Genomic DNA, 16,516 nt, shown 5'->3' with positions numbered 1-16,516 from the left:
AGCTTTTACTTAAAATCAATGGGTGTTCATTCCTTCCGACCAGCAAAAAAAAGTCATTATTCAAGGTGGGCAGGGATTATATGAAGGCAGGTTCAAGGAAAGAAACAAGCAGTGTTAGAAATAGTAATCTAAAGCTGAGTAAGCAGGGGAGGGGATAGTGCCAGAGTGTGTGTGTGTGTGTGGGGGGGGGACTTACAGCAGGGCAGGGAGGCTGCTGCAAGCAAAGGGAGACTCTAGGCAGTGTCCTGCAGGGATGTACGTTTGGGCAAAGTGATGGTGTAGTTGGCCGTCCCAGGCAAGCCCATCGGAGGGAAAAAGAGAGGATCCTGGGATTGTAGAAAGTGTGACTGTGGTGTAACAGGATGTGTGTTGTAGCCGGGTGGCAGGGGATCAGCGTTAAAGGGAACGGACAGCAGCCATGCCCTGGGCAACATTTCTAAAAAGAACAATGAGACTGTGACTCTTTAGAGGGTAACGGGAATGAGTTTTGGACTCTCAGCTCTGAAGGAAGCGGCTTTCTGTGGCTGGCTTTCCTTCTGGGGACGGGGTGAGAATCTGGGTGCTCCAGAGCTCCCTAGAAACAAGGCTCTCAAACTTGCTCCTGAGATCTGAATGCAGCTGTGGGATCTAGGGGCTGAACTCCTGGGGGGGGGGACTATGACTGCGGCCGGGGGCTATCCCAAGTTAACTTGGAAACCAGACTTGTGGATAGACTGAACCTGATGAGCAAGCTGTCTCATAAATCCACAGGATTTAATGTGCATACATTTTAAAGATTTTTTTTTCTCCTAGTAGCAATGTAGATTTATAGTCTGAATGGCTGAGCTTATTAATTCTAATAATTTTCTTTAGAATACAAGTGTATTAGAGGCTGAGAAGAGCTATGACCTGGGGTGCAAAAAGATAAGAAGGGGAAGGAGGGATGGCCAAACAGTGAAGAGCATATATTGCTTTTGCAGAGGATCTGAGTTTGGTTCCCCTTACTTCCCGCCTCATGGTCCACAACCGTCCATAACTCCAGTTCAGGGGACTAACCTCTGAGAACAACCATGAGTATGGTGAACATACATACACCAGGAAATAAAATGAAATGAATAAAATAAAATAAATAAATAAAATGAACAAATCTATTAAAAAAAAAAGAAAGAAGGAAAAAAAGGAGAAGCCTGCTTTGCTACAGTGAAAATGGCCAAATGTATGAGTATGGGTATCCCTGGAGGCGTTAGCCTGCTTTGGCCCCGTGTCCTGGTGGCACCCTCTCCTCTGAGGACCGCAGACCACTGAGTCTGCTCTCTTGAACAGAGGTATAGCTGCCCATGGCTCCCTGGTTGTGCTCACCCAAGCTTTTGGTAGCACATGTTCTGTCCGGTACCTGGAGACGTTTAGTGAATTCTGCACAATCCTGGCCTGCCTGAGGGCGCCTGCCAGCCCTGTCCCTGCCTGTGACGTGGGCACAGTTCTCATCTTCTCAGGTATTTTATGAGCCAGCCATTTTTTTTTCTCCATACATTCCATTTTCAGAGCACATCAGTCTAAGTGAGTCCTGACGTTTGCAATACTGGATGGGAACAGATATAGAAATTGATGTCTTGGGTGGTGGCAGAAAATATACCCGCAGAGAAAGGGGCGGGTGATGGGGCCTGTCATCCGCCTAGCTAGAGCTGAAGGCGGTGCGAATTCACCTTCTAGTGTCTGCAGGTGAAGGAGAAAGCAGTTTGTACCAGTGAATGTTACTGAAGAGCAAGGCTGGCAAAGCCAAGGGTCTCTATGGCACATGTGCTCAGCCACAACCCCTGGGCACTCTGAATTTCATCGTGTCCACGTCTATACCAGGGTTCTGCTTTCTGTAGAGTCGGGGACAACAGCCAGCCTCCTCGGGAGAGAAAGGTGCCATTCCTGAGGGGACACAGAGCTGGGGGCTAGCTGTCACCATTCTTTTCCTTTTGAGGTGGCTCCTAACCCCCAGCACCAACGGGAGTGAGCTCACCATGTCAGCTGCTTTCCCCCTTTCCTGTCTTATTCTTCTCATTATCTCCTCGATGGACAAACCTACAGGTGAACTTTGCTTCATCAGAAAGAATCTGGAGAGGAGCAAAATGGCCAGGACTGGAGTCAGCAGCTTGCTTCTACCAGGAAACCTAAGGAGAGTGTGGAGCTCAAATTCATGGATTTCGGTTGAAGCCATGGGGACAAAAGCATGAGGACTTTCTGGTCCCCAGTTGCTGGGCTTATACCACCAAAACTGACCACACAGCATGATCCGAAGGTGGTTGGTTGCAGCACAAATTTAGTTAAAAACCACAGTCTTCCAATTTTCTAGTGTGAGTATTGGACATTGGTCAGGAACACTAGGGCCTCAATGGTTAGAATGAAGCTGTCTGAGAAGATTCAGACTCTGAACTCACTTCCCCTGAACCATTCTTTCGGGACTTCTCTCTGAAGAGGCTGATCCTATCTTGCTTGGAAATTCTAGGCAGCTGCCTTGTGAGGGAGGAATAGGTGCCTGTCTTTATCTCTAGACTGAAATAACTAAAGGTAAATCCCATAGGAAGAGGGATGTAAAAGAGCCTAATCACAGAGTTAAACTGGAGGAGAAATGCACACATCCAAAGTATTGTAATGTGGACTAAGGTGATCACTGAAACCTAGGGCATTCGCATAGGTGCGCATTGAGGATGAGTGCGCAGAGAAAGAGAAGTGGAGTGCTCAGGTTTGAAGACAGGAATTCACCAGCAGCTCTACACTGGGTGTCCCAGTCTAACCCGGTCACCAGCAGTGCTCTTGGCTCTTTTTTACTGAGACATGGACTCCACCTGGATTCCCACTGAACACTGGTGAGAAGCCAGTGGGTCACAGGGCAGGGATGAATAGAATCCGAGAGAGAGAACAGGTTTCTATGGGCCCTAAACGCTTACTCAGATCAAGAGTCCGTAGCTTGTTTTCCTCCTGGTAAGGTCTGGCATCCTGGTGTCATGATTAAGGTCAAAGCTTAGAATGGGAAATGTATTATTTGCTCTTGAGTAAGGCCATCTCCATGAAGAACATACTGGCCAATACTATAGATGGATGCCTGAGGGACACGGGTGAGCCCTGGACTTTTGTGCATACTACAAGGATGATAGATTTTCCTCTCTGGCCCCACTTTTGGGAGAGAGAGGAAGGGCCTTGCCTGGGAGTTATTAGAAAGACAGAAGCAGAGAAGATTGCAACTTCATGTCCTGGTTGGATGTCTGTGACAGCCAAGACCAATCACACAGTCCGACAGTCTGTCACAGTACAAATTCAGTTAAAAACCATAAATTCTCCCAATTTCTAATGTGGAGCATCAGACATTGATCTGGTCTAAGATTCGAGAAAAGCTCCAGAGACAGGCTGTGTGTTGGGGATAGACATAAAGCAACTGTTCTCCCAGCATGTGGCACGTGATGAACATGCGCTTCCCAGGGGCTGGGTGAACAAAATATAAAGAGTGGATCTGGATTCTCTAGCTATAGGACTGCTTCCCACTCTGGGACCCCAGCATCTGGAGTCCCAATGGTCACTGTATTTGGTGGGGGATGCTGGGAGTAGGGAGCTAAGCAAGCCAGAGCCAAATCTCAAGGCAGGATCCACCCAAGAGTAGCCCAGTGCTGGAACAGTAGCCCAGCACTTGGTGCCTTCCCCACAGGGGGCTCAGCCACTAGCCAGAGAAGCAGTGACATTGAACTGGACTGTGCCTGGGTCCTATGTCGGTCGATTCACAGACATGAGGCCTCTCTGTGAGAGGAGATCGGAGGAGCAGCATGAGAAGGCACTGCAGATCGGGGCTTCCTGGAGCCACCTGTGACCTGGTGACCGTGTGTTTACCAGAAAATCCAGTTCTTAATACATAGCTCTTTCCAGGATTATTGGACTCTGGTTCCATGTAACATCAGTTCTTGGGGACCCAGCACGTTTTATCCACTCTCACTGCTTCTGTGAGCCAGGTGATGGATTTTTACCTGTTTCATGATAGACCCGTGGGGCAGTAATCCTATGGCATACCTCTCCCCAGGTCCCTGAGTTCTAGAACAGATTGCTTTGACCACTAGAGAATCTCACATCTGGCTCCAGAAACACAGGGTAAGGGCTGAGTCCATAGGCTGGCTCTCGAGAGAGTCTGGTGTGGCCCCAGGAATCACGGCTATGCTGAATGCAACCATTGGCAGTTGAGCTTCCTGCAATGCCTGAGCAGAAGAAAATTCTGTTGTGAGCCCAGGTCACCACGTATAGCTTGGTCTTGCACAGACACTATGAGGACCAACATCTGCGGAAGAACAGGATTTCATATGGAGCCACTGCAAGGCATTAAAGGGGGATGCTCAGTGAGGTGTCTGTGCCTGGGGAGCAAAGTCATCCTCTCTTCACCTACAACTGTTCATGTTAGAGCTGGCCCTCGACTTTCTACTATACCTCAGAGGCTGGTTGTGAGAACACACTCTGCGGTCCAAGTGTCCACGTTGACCCTGGTGTGATGTCAGTGCTCCAAAAGGGAAAGCCCAGCACCTCCACTCTCTGGATGTTTGGGACATTTGGGACCAGGCCATTAGGTCTGAAAGGCATAAGTTAGAAACACATGGCTCATGCTTCCAACATACGTGTTTCAGCCACACTGCCATATACCTGTCAGCTCATACCTGTCACCTCATGGAGAATGGCTCCCTATGAGCTGTCAACTGCAGAGGCAAATGGAGGCCTGGTTGGTAGGTGACTCTTGATGACAGTTGTGGCATTAACCATCTTCAGGTCAACCTAGAAGGATGGCAAGAAGGCACAAGATCCTGGGGACTCTTCTTGCAGGCACAGTTTCCATTCTTCCCTAGAGATGGTCTAAGGTGTCTAGCTAGGGTGACTCAGAAGGCTAGGACTCACAAGCAACAAGATGAGAAGATTAGGAACAAGGAGGTTTAAGAGAAGAGGTCGTGATCGATCCACACCCCCAAATCACAAAAGCCCCCAATCTCCCTCCTGCCCAACACTCTGACTTCTGAGGCTGATTCAACTGTGTCATTCATTCTCTCTCTGTCTCTCTGTTTCTCTATCTCTCTCTGTCTGGCTGTCTCTTTGTTTTTTTTGTTTGTTGTTTGTTTGGTTTTTTGTTTTTGTTTCTTTGTTTTTTGAGACAGGGTTTCTTTATAGACCAGGCTGGGCTCAAACTCACAGAGGTCCACTTTCCTTTGCCTCCCAAGCACTGGGATTAAAGGCATACACCACTACGCCAGGCTAATTGTGTCATTTTCTGACAATGTCAAAGACTCCTATTGCCTGCAGGAGAGCACATATAACTCCTTCCTTCCTTGGCATTCCAGCTTGTCTACTGAAGCATGCCCTTCTGCTTCAGCCTTTTGTACCTCTCTGCATTCCCCTCCCTCCACCCCTCGCCCATTTCATCTGTACCTCTGGGTCTCAGCTCAAAGACCACTTCCTGTGAGAAACCTGTTCAGTAGTCTCAGGTAGATGCAGGCTGGCCACTGCTGTCGACTCCAGAGCTACATTTGTGGCCTTCAATCCTGTCCCAGTCACATCCTGGTGTGAGCCTTGGCATGTTACTAATGCTCCTATGCTTCTATTCCATTACTTATGAACTGAGCAAGGTTGGTGTGAGGAATACTTAGTAGGTAAATGATACCAATAATAATGATTCTCACATGAACCTGATAAACTAGTGCTGGTGTGTTTAAGGGTCAGATCACTCTGTTTGTGTAGTAAGTAGCAAACTCGAGAAGCTTAAAATCTGCACTCAGATGACCGGTGTCACCAGAGGTGGACTTGAACTCAGACTCTTGCCAGAGAAGAGCTATGGGTTTATGTGTCTGCGGAGCTGTGAGGAGGAAAGAGGTACCAGCTGGCATGTCTGCTAGTTGCAGAGTAAGAGGTCTGAGCCCACTTCTGGGTTTGAAAACCCACCCAAACTCACCAACCCCTGAGCTTGAAAACCCACCAATCCCTGAGCTCAAAATCCCACTAACCCCTGGGTTTCCCTTGAAATCCCACCAATCTCCAGCCTGGAAAACTCCACCCCCAAGAAACCCTATGTAAACCTGCCTCCTGCTCAGTTCTCTGCTGTCTCTCCCTAGGGCAGAGGCAGTCACCCACTTGTGTCTCTCCTAATAAATCTCTTGTGTAAGGTTTGTTGTGTGGTGTGACTTTGTGGTATTTCTTGGCTTCGGACTGCCAGAATGCCTTTCCCTTCAGAGCTGCCACACTTGCATTAGGGAAACCTTCCCCCACAGAGCTGTAACACTTAGACCAGCCAGCTTGTATTTAGTGTCATGTGGCTCTTGGGACCCCCTCAGGGATTATCCCAGCACTTTGGTGATTTTCCAGCATCTGGCTCTACCTCTCTTAGATAGTCAAGGTAATAGCCTCCCCAGAATTTCTAAGTTGGCATTTGCTGGTGAACATCAATACTCAAAGAGCCATGGGGTTCAATCTAGGTAAATCCCTTGTCCCTGGGGTCTCTGGTGACAGAGATCTGTCTGTATACTCTCCCAGCAAACATCTACCCTGTTGTCCTTTCACCAGCTCAGAAGGGCACTTGGCCGCGCACAGTCCAAAGAGAAGGTGGATGAGCTCTGACTGACTGCTAAGAGGTCCACACTACTGAGAGGGCCAGTCAAGCACTGCTACTGAGCCTGCCTAGCTAGCCCATGCCTCTACTCACTTTCTCTGAGTCTCTTTTGTCCCCTCTACTCTCCTGCCTGAGTAGTACTGTCAATCCCTCATGCTTAGCTGAGAGAAAGTCATAGACTCCTGGGAGAAGGCTACTCAGTAATCACCCTGGGAAAACCAAGGCCAGACCAGAGAGAGGAGGCTAGACGTACAGCAGGCCTGTGGAGAGCCCAGCCCACTCAATGTGTTTTGAGCAGCGAACTGTTGTTTCTAAGAACTGGGGTGTACAGCACAGGGAAATCCTAGGCTCTCTGAATCCACTCCTCCAGCTTCACGACCGCCTTGTCTTGAGAAACTCTCCCTGTTGTAGGGAACCAGCCATGTGTAAAGTGCCTGTCCATGGCGTGGAGTGCACTCTAAAGTGGTGCTGGTACTTTTAATAAAAGTAACTTTGTTGCAGGACTTGAAAACAAGTTAGAAGACTGTGGGCAGCCTGGGGGGAGGGTGTCAGGACGGGACATGTGCACCCCAACATGTCAGATGTTGCTGATCCTGATTTGCTACAAAACTGACACCCTACCACTTGATCACAATCGGGGAACACCTATTGCATGGTCTTTATGAGGTCATTGCCAGGTTAAGTTTGGTAGCTGCAGAAACTAAGTCAGCTTTCTTCTTCCCGGAAGGTGGTCTGCAGCTTGGGAGGCAACACCTGGAGCCTGTGACTGCGAGGCTGCTGAGGTGTGCAGGGGAAGAGGATACTAGGGAGAGGGCATTCTGGGCAGAAGGGGTGGTTTGAACAAGCGCCGGAGGCATGAAATCAAATTGGAGACTGTGTCAGATAGGCACGAGCTGGGCAGCTGACAGCAAACAACTCAAAATAGCAGCAGCTGGAGGAAGCTAAGGCTCCCGCCCTCTCTCCCTCTTTCACACACACAAAAGAAGGGCAGGGCTGGTACACAGACCAGATGCGGAAGCCCCTCAGTTACCAGGGCTTGGGTAGATGAGGCTCCGCAGAGCATCAGGGCTTGGGTTTCAGGGTCCCTGAGGGACTTCTCTCAGACTATGGGACCTTGAGGACTCGCTCATTCTCTTGTTCCCTTGTCTGTAAAATGAGAATAAAAATATTCTACAGGAGCTGCTGTGAGGAGTAAATGAGTTTGAGGCAGAACCCAGGTATAGCTGAGAGTGTACCTCAACACTTACCTACTGCACGAAGGCCCCGGGTTCACAGGGAAAGAAGAGAAGACAGCAAAAAGAAAGCAGCTGTGGAATGTATTTTAATATTCTGCTTTTTGCTCTGCCACCTTCAGTATGTGGTTTTCATTCATGTTTCCGTGGCTGCTGAAGCTCCAGCCATCCCATCTCAACTCTAGGCAGCAGAGACTTAAAAATGCAAGAACTAAGGTTTCTCCCTCCCTCTGAATCTGTTTCCTTTAAACGGTTGTTTTTCACATATCTGTGCCTGAATTTGATCTCAGGGCCTCTTGTTGTGAGGAGGCTTGGAACCTCCTTTAGTTGGATACTCTTAGAAAGAAAGAAGATGACATTTGTTCAGAACATTCTGCAGGGGTTAGGAGGAAATCAAACTACAGACAACATTAACTGGCCATCACATACAAGGGTTCCTAGCAGCATATTGACCTTCAAAAGGGAAATGAGCTACTTTTTCAGAGTTGTCCTCCCTCACTCCTCATCCCCATAGCATCCCAGTGGTCCGTACTGGAGGAGTGGGGCGCTGGGCTGGAGTTTTACCCCGTTTCCTCTGGCTGAACAACCTTGCCTTCCACATGGCCGGGGTTCCTGAGCACAGGGGTGGCTCTCTAATAAAAAGAGGGAGAACCATGCAAGCATATTCCCTTGCTCATGGGGACACTAGGGCAATATCCAACTGGAGACCCTTCTGGGAACCAGGCCTGCAGGGTCACCTCCCTGCCATGCTCAGGTCCAGATCCCTCCTGGGATGGATGAGTCAGGTGCTGGCATCTGGCCTGCCGTGTCTCCATAGAGCTTTTGCCTCACTGATAGAAAGCCTTTCTCCCTGAGGTAAAACCTTTTGTCTTCAGAGCACCAATTGCAAAGGAGAAGCAGGAACACTGAGGATGGCTGGGTGGGTGATGTCTGGTTTTAGTTGCCCTACAAGGAGAACAAGACAGTTGTATTGTATCCCCAAACTGCTGCTGCAGATCTGTTTTCTCCATCTGAGAAGCCTAGCATCAACACAGCAAAAGCAGAACTAAGGAACAAGATTTGTGGGCCAGGAGGTCTGGAAGAAGTGTTGTTGGGTGGTTCTGGCCTTTAGCAGGGCACACTGGATCCAGGCCAGAGCCAGCACCAGGTTGCATGGGGGCAGTGCAGTCCCTCACCCGTGCAAGGTCAAGGAGGGTGACTGTTGGCAAGGAGCCTCAGTGCATGGAAGCACCGTGAGCGGCTTCTGCCAGAGCAAGACAGCCAAGGGGAGGAGGGCCAGGCAGCTTCCGTGTCTGAGGATGGAGGTTCAGCAGTTGTAAGCTGCCTTCTTTCACTCCTGTCCTTCAGACCTGAGTGTCATTAAGCAGCAACCAGGTGAGAGGAGGGTACATGCTCTAAAAATCTTTGCAGAAAACTTGAAAACCCTAAGACAGGATTTGGAAAGCCTGAGATGAGGAGGCCAGAGGCTGAATCAGAAGGGAGAGTAATGAAACCCACCTCAAGCCTTCAGGGATTTGAAGGCAACAGAGAAATTTATATTGATTTAGCTGGAAGGATCCTGTGATCCGAATCCAGAGATTTCCAAATGTCAGATGGATCTGGTGTCTGCTGTGATAACACTGAGGCCCAAGAGCCCTAAACTGTACATTCTCATCGCTGTTAAAGGCTGAAAATATTTCATCACTAAGGACACCATCCTAGGAAGGGAAACTGAGGCCAGGAGATACTGAGAGCTCTGACTGCTGGCCTCTGCTGTGGGCCAGGCAGTGGTAGGAGTCCACTGAGGTGGTGGGTATACCTCTCCCCATCTTTCTAAGGAGGAAACAGAAACACAGGTTATAATGTATGTGTGTGTGTGTGTATATATGCCCATATATACATATATTATAAAATCATGGACACACATGTATATGTACATGTCTATGCATATATATATATATATGTATATATACATATATGCACACACACCCATACACACAGGCACATATATCATGAGCATATATATGACTATTCAGCCATAAACAGGCAGAACTATGTTTCTCATTCAGTTGGTCTGACTCCAAAGATGGTGCTCTGACGTTTCCACTCTCCCACTCCCCATTTAGAAACTTCCGAACTTCATCATTCCTCTGCCATCACTACTCCAGGCTGCTGGGTAGAAGCTAGGGTCCTTCAAGATGCAGGAGAAAGAAGTTGTTCCTGAAAGAGGAGGCCACGTCCCTGCCCTGGCTCTCCCAGCACGTTCTCATTTTCAGACTCTGAGAACCTGGGGCCAGGCTAGTCCCTGTTGTTTACTCAGAATTCTTGTGTCACCAACCTCCCTAATAAGTGCCAGGGTGCTGGGGTCACAGACCATGGCTACATCTCCAGTGTTAACAGCAGCTGTAGTCAAGGTCAACAGCTGTGCAGTCTCCTATTCATCCCTCTAACTGCATCGCCCCACCTTCCCGCTCTGAGCAGGAGCGCTCTGGCCCTCTGCCTGGCGCCCTCTACTGGTGGGTGTGGCTCCCTTGGCTGCAAACCTAAGAGGGAGAGGGGGTGGAGAGTGGGAGAGGGTTAGTGTCGGCTTTGGGATGGGACACCTCACCTAGAGGCGAGCCTGTAGCTGATCAAGCCTGAGAATGCGGCGGCTGGGTATTCTAGACATTAGTACTGTCATTTTCTCCACGAGATGAAAGCAGACCGCAGACCTCTTTCTGTGAGCTGCAGGCCAAGTGAGTGTCCCTCCTCTCCTAAGGTTTCTTGTGGTTGTAAAATTCCAAGCTTAAAAAAGGACCCTACCCATGCCCCCCCCCCCCACTCCCCATACTGCTACCAAGGCACAAGTGGCAATCTTAGGTGCTGCTCCAAACGGCTGAACAGCCAGCCACTGCCAGTATGGCCTCAGTGTCAAACAATTCCCGCTGTTGTGGCTTTGAGGGAATTTGGGAGAGGCCTCCTCAGCTCAACCCTTCTTAGTTGGTTCTGAACCCTCAGAAAGGATACAGAAGGAAAGTCCCTTCCCTGCTCCCAGCTTTCCCATGTCATCTGTGCCAGGGCCATCTCCATTTATGCCAGTTATGTTCTTTTTCACTTTTAATGTATTATTTTCTGCATATAAATGTTTTGCTTGCTTGTAAGTGTACCAGGAACCTGTGTCCGCCCCCTAAAATGGGAGTTATGTTTGGGTGGCCGTGAGCCTGATGCCTGGAAGGAAGCAAGCCCAGGGCCTCCGCGAGAACAACACTCTTTCTCTGAACCAGTGAGCCATCTCTCTAGCTCCAAACACATACTTTTATTAAATAGTATGTGAACTAATGACATACGAGCAAAGGAAAAAAGAGAAAGAGAGAGAATTGTTTTTAACAGACTTAGGCTCAACACTTCGCCCACCAAAGCAATTTACTTAAAACAAACAAGCAATTTTATATCTAGGTGTGGTGAAGTTGTCTGTAAAAGTAGTGAGGACAAGGACTGGGAAGGGAATTACGAAAATCCCAAGTGACAGTGCTTCAGGTTGTTGTGTGAAACAGAAATCAATCATAGCAGATGTCTTATGAACATGATTTATGAAAGAAAAGCGAAGGGAAGAAAAGTGAGTCTGCAGTTACAAGAAAGGTCGTGGTCTTATATAAAAAATTAGCAAACAACCATTTAGATGTTGTCCAAAGCAACATCTAAGGTAGGTAACATTTTGTCTGACTCTACACTTGGACAAGGGCTCCTCTTACATTGGTGACAGCCTGAGCTTTTGGAGCCCAGCAAGGCAAGAGATCCCAGTACAACCAAAGGCTAATTAGAAAATCAATGCATCCAAGCCTAATTGACAAAGCTAATCATTGCTTTGAACTACTGGAGTCAGTGGGGCCTGTCAGTGAGAAATCAGGCCTGAGATCCACATAAGGGAGCAGTGCTTTGCTCAGCAGACATGAACCTGATCGATACTCTCAGTATAGTGACCCATGACCTTCTGCTTGGTGACAAATGCTTCCAAGCCTATAATAGACTTCACACCCCTACACTTGTACATGGCTGTCCCCTGTGAGGCCTTCCTCTGCAAGATATGCTCCACTGTGCTCTTGCCCCTGATCTAGTGGGGATGCTGGGAGAAGCCCTCCCTGCTGAGCCAGTAAAGTCCCTTCCTCCCCTCGGGTTGACACCTGCTGTGTTTGTTTTCCGGGGAACCTTAACCACTGCTCAGAAAGACTATAAAGCAGCACTTCCTCTAGCCTTTTGCACTTGTCCTCCCCCTCCCAGCCCCCTGCACCTTACCTTGTTGGAAGAACAGAAGCAACTTTGCACACACTCTCCCACCTTACAAAACTTCCTCTCCTTCCATTTTTTTTCTCTGTCTCTCTTTTTCCTGTCCCCTGTGACAATAAGAAAAGGCCTGGAGAGCAGAGGCTATGGCTGTCTTGTCTATGACACAGTGAATGGCTGGATCGTCCAGCTTCTCCGGATTCATTGGGCTGACTGTGGCTGTCTAGAGACCTCAGGAAGAGAAGGAGCTGAGAGAAATAGCAAGAGAATGGAATTGTTGCTGGAATTTGAGTGTGCCACATACTGCTCACTTTCCCAGGAACATCCAAATTCTATTTCTCTTATCTACCTGTTAAATATGCATACTTCTCCCAGTAGCTTGTTCTCTGTATGTCTGCATCCTTAGCATGCAGCTGTACATGCTTGGCACACAGGTGGGGCTCCAGTAACACACCGGGAGTTGTCTTATGGCTCCAAACCTGACAGTTACTCTGGTTTCCTCCCTTCCCGGCTCCTTCTACATCCCATCAGTCTGTCCCATGTTGGCAGCTCTGAGCTCCCACTGCCTATGCAGCTGTCACTATCCACATTCAAGAAACCCTCATCGCCTTTTCTGCCCGCTTGGAGCCAGTGGGTGAGTTATCTCTTTTCTTGTGCCCCTCTTCTCTCACCCCTACCCTGGGATATTTATGTCCCTGCTATTTATTTAGTGCCCCCAATTAGGCCGCTTGTGATGTAGTGATTGGCATCCTACCAGCTGAACAAGAATAGAATTGAGTCTCCAGCTTCCTCATGACCTCATTCCTGACTGCCACTCATGGGCCCTCCAGGTGGTAAATAGGGAGGAAAGGGGCTTGGGACCCTCTACTTTCCTAAAGTCTGCTAGCATCTGCCAAAGTCACTGGAACCTCTTAGCATTGGCCATCCAGAAACTTGACTGCTTGGCTTTGTTTGAGGCAGACTTCACTCCTCCTGGCTTCAAGTCTTCTGAGAGCCCCACAGCTCAGGGAGGCTGCACTATTCTTCACTTTCTACTGACTTATAGACATTGACCCAAAGAGATGGATGCTGGTTAATTCAGGTAAGTGCTGGAGGGTGGTCAGGCTACTCTGTGCAGTAGCAGAAGAAAAGGACCATAATACTGGGAGCTGCCTCACATTCTAGGTACATTAATGTAAAGGCACAGAGAAGTCTTTTAGAAGCCATGAGAGGCTTTAGCCAGGTGAGGGTTAAACAAAATCAAATCTCCCTGGACCACTAGGATCACTTGCTTATTTGTCTCCAGGCTATCTCCAGGCAGCCTGGGCCTCTCCTAGGTCTGAAGCTGCTTGTGTGTGGTTCTGCAGAGACTGCTGACACTATCTATCTCCCTGGCCCCCTGGATCTGCTCGGTGCTTTCAGCATCCTCAGAGATTGGCTCCATTCCTGCTTGCCTCAAGTAGCTCTGAACTTCTTTCAAAGAAGTTCCCCTGTCAGCTCTTCTCTGGGCTCCCTGCCTTGCTCTCTTGGCTCCCATCTTTCAACAAGCAAAATCTTCATCTTATTATCTGACTTCTGAGAGAATTGGGCCTTTCTTCTCTCTGAACAGCCATCAAACAAAACAGAACATGAATTAAGTGAGTCTCTTCCAACACCAAAGCAGCTGTGCTCTGTGAAAGTGGGGCTAGGACTTCAGGCTGGCCAGGCACACTGAGTAGGCTAGAAAAACCTGTGCCTCCCAGCCTCACCCCTCTCCAAGTCTGGGAGCTGAGATGCCTGGAAAAACAGAGCAAAAAGGAAATGCAAAACCCAACAGCTAAGCCCAAATGTTAAGAGAGAAGTCCTTATGCTAGATGGACAAAATTCCATGTCAAAGTGACATCATGGCAGCAGCAAAATGGCTTGTGATATCAGGCTCATCTCAGCACTGGGGATGAGTGCTGATCTCTGGCTGTTGAGGAGCCTTGGCTGCAAACCCTGTGCAGTAGAGCAGAGCTGTCACAGGGGGATCACTGGGGCGGGTGCATCCATGATGGGGAAGGGAGAGAACTTCACCCTTGCATATTGATAAGGAAAGATTGATGTCTGCTCATCAAGAAATCAGTCCCTCAGCCAATGGGCAGGCTTGGATTCCACTCTGCACATGCACAAGCATCCAAGCTAAGAAATTAATATAGAAACCAGACATCACAGCTAAAACCTGGAAGAGCTGGCAGAGGCCTTCAGACATTTCTGGACAGGTCTAAAGCCAACGATGCAAGAAAATGCTATGGAAAACAAGTCACAATCAAAGAACCCAAACATCATAAAGGATCGTCATCAGACATGTCAAATAATAGAATCTTCACTCTTGATATGGGATATAAGAAAAATTTAAGGATACTTCAGAAAGTTCATAAATGAAGCTAAAGAGAAGATTCGTTGCTTAAAATTACTTGTTGCTCTTCCAGAAACTGGAGTTTAATTCCCAGAACCCACACCACATAGCTCACAATTGTCTGTGACTCTAGCTCCAAGAAGATCCCATATTTTCGGCCTCCATGGCACCAGCACTCATGTACACATACCCCCCCCCAGACACACAGACACACATCCATATACGTGATTTTTACTTTTTTTTTAAAAGTTCATATAAAATATTAACATATTAGCTGAGGATATAGCTCAGTGATAGACACAGGTCATTTTCTGGGTGAATCTCCAGTGCTGCAACAAGTCAAATGTTGAAACATTAAAGGAAAAGTAGACACCAGGACAATAAGAACAACGCAACACAACAAAAGGTGGAATTACCAAGGGAGCATGTGGAGTAAAACTAGAGTACTCAAATGCTAAAAAGTCAACAAGAGAGTGAATCACAGCCTTTTCAAGGTCAAAGACAGAATTAGCTAGATTTTTGAAAAGCTGGAACTAAAGTAAAAGCTAGAGCATAGCTTGAGCCCAAGAGCTGGAAACATGAAGTAAAGCTAGGAAGTGAGCAGGACAGAGTGAGAAGGGCTGGTGCATATTAAGTAAGAGTCATGAAAAGAGAGAGAAGCAAAAGACAAAATGCTTAGAACAAACAGCTGCCAACTATTGTACCCAGCTCAACTATTGTGTAGGAGTGACTGTACAATTAAAAAAAATGTTTTAAGACATCTACAGAATAAGAGATTACTGCTCATAGATTTACCTTGAAAATGTTGTGGTTTTAATAAGAATGACCTCCATAGTTCATATTTAAATGCTTAGTCATCAGGTAGTGGAATTCTTTGAAAGTATTAGGAGGTGTGGCCTTGTTGGAGGAAGCATGTCACTGGGGGTAGGTTTTGAGTTTTCAAAAGCCCATGCCAGGTCCAGTCTCTGTCTCTGTCTCTCTCTGTCTCTCTCTGTCTCTCTCTGTCTATGTCTGTCTCTCTCTCCCTGCTGCCTGTGGATCCAGATATAACACAACCAGCTCCTTCTTATGCCATGTCCACCTGTGCGCCGCCATGCTCCCTGCCATGATGATAATAAACTAAACCTGAAACTGTAAGCCAACCCCAATTAAACGGTTTCCTTTATAGGAGTTGCTTTGCTCATGGTTTCTCTTCACAGCAATAGAACAATGAATAAGACAAAAATAATTAATGAAACTGAACACAAAGAAGAAATAGTTTTAAAAAACTAATAGTGACATTACAAAACTCATATGTTTTATTTGGCTTGTGGGCCCTGGCTTTCCTCCTGACTACTTAGGAGGTAAGGCAGGAGGAGCAGAGTTTGAGGTAATAAAATAAAATGCTCTTAAAAAAAGTTACTATCTTATAGGCTAATAAGTATCAAATATTATATGGCTCAGTTTAAAAGAGAGTGAAGCCTCCCAGATCTGGAAAGACATGACAATTCTAACACATTCTAGAGACTTTGGACAGTTCAGGCTAAGGTTGAAATAAGTCATGACAAACTTTAAGTACATATTCTAAGTGTTAAGGATACACAGTTTAGGAAGACTACTTATAAGCATAGAATATACAATTACCTACCCAGTTAAAGAAAAATAAATTAAAAAAAAATTTTTTAAATAGCTCACTCTGTAATAGGAGAGAGGGGAACAAAAGGAAAACAGGATTTAGTGAGTTGGCTTCCAGTTTATAATCAAGACATAACTTGTCATTTTATAACTCAGCAGCCTGTGTCACCAAGATACTTACTGGTCCTCCATTGTGAGCTTCAGTCTCCTCAGTTATAAAACGGCAGCCGTATAACTCAACAGAGTACTGATGAGCATTGTATGATATTATATTAACATATTATATGTAATATAATTATGTATATTGTAAATTTACATATTATATAATATGTATATTATATGTATAAATATAACACACACACACATATATACGGATGGCTATGACATAATTGGTACTCAGCAATGCTAGTTCTCTGCCCTCTCTTGTCCAGTGTCGCTTTCACTGTCACCAACATTAACCAAGCATGAGGATTGTCTCTCTTCCTC

The sequence above is a fragment of the Meriones unguiculatus genome, chromosome 11 (genome assembly GCF_030254825.1).
Source record: "Meriones unguiculatus strain TT.TT164.6M chromosome 11, Bangor_MerUng_6.1, whole genome shotgun sequence".
NCBI lineage: Eukaryota > Metazoa > Chordata > Mammalia > Rodentia > Muridae > Meriones > Meriones unguiculatus.
This window is presented reverse-complemented; position numbering follows the sequence as displayed.